This window comes from Amphiprion ocellaris, chromosome 21, assembly GCF_022539595.1.
Source record: "Amphiprion ocellaris isolate individual 3 ecotype Okinawa chromosome 21, ASM2253959v1, whole genome shotgun sequence".
Taxonomy (NCBI): Eukaryota; Metazoa; Chordata; class Actinopteri; family Pomacentridae; genus Amphiprion; species Amphiprion ocellaris.
This window is the reverse complement of record NC_072786.1, coordinates 3,278,203-3,278,934: the sequence shown is the minus strand read 5'-3', so window position 1 is coordinate 3,278,934 and position 732 is coordinate 3,278,203.

Here is a 732-nt window from a genome sequence, read left to right as displayed (position 1 = left end):
CAGGTTTGTGTAGAGTTTCATGGAAATGCTCTGCGTGCTTGAGCTTTGCTGCTCTCATGTCCGACCAGCCCTTCAGGTCAGATGAAAAGCGGGCAGATCTGGTCTCTACGAAGAGCTTGTTTTTTCCTCTTAAGAGTAAGTTAAATCAGTTGTCTCTCATGTCCTGCCAAGAGAGCTTAGGTGCAAGTGGTGCTGGAGCAGCTGCATAGAACTCGGAGACGAGAATGTTAGAGCAGGAGGCTGCCATTTTCATCTGAACGCTTTCCAAAGAGTCATATGCCCGCTAAGTTCAAAGGAATGCATCTAGGCATCGGTGCCAACTCCGTCCTCCACCACTCAGCGTGATCATCACATCCATACAGGTGTTTTCTCTCTCTCTCTGGTCCTCAATTTTCTTAATATCCATGACAGATCCTGAGCCATATCAAGAGAATATCTTTTTATGTACTGTTCCATCCGCTGTGGTGTGCAGAAAATCCACAGGATTAGGAAAAGCTTTGGGAAACATGAAAGTCTTAGGCCATTTCAGGTCATCTCCAGCTTTGTGGCGAACCAAAGCTGTCGGTGTTGGATGCAGGAAGAGGAAGAGATGCTCCTCACCTTAACTCTGAATAATTATAAACGCACCACAGACCAAACAGAGAAAGTCGAGGGATCATCTGGCAGAAACTTGCGCTGCCCTCCGGTAAAACAAGGCCTCATTGTACTGTCACAGGAATGCCTTGTGTGAGA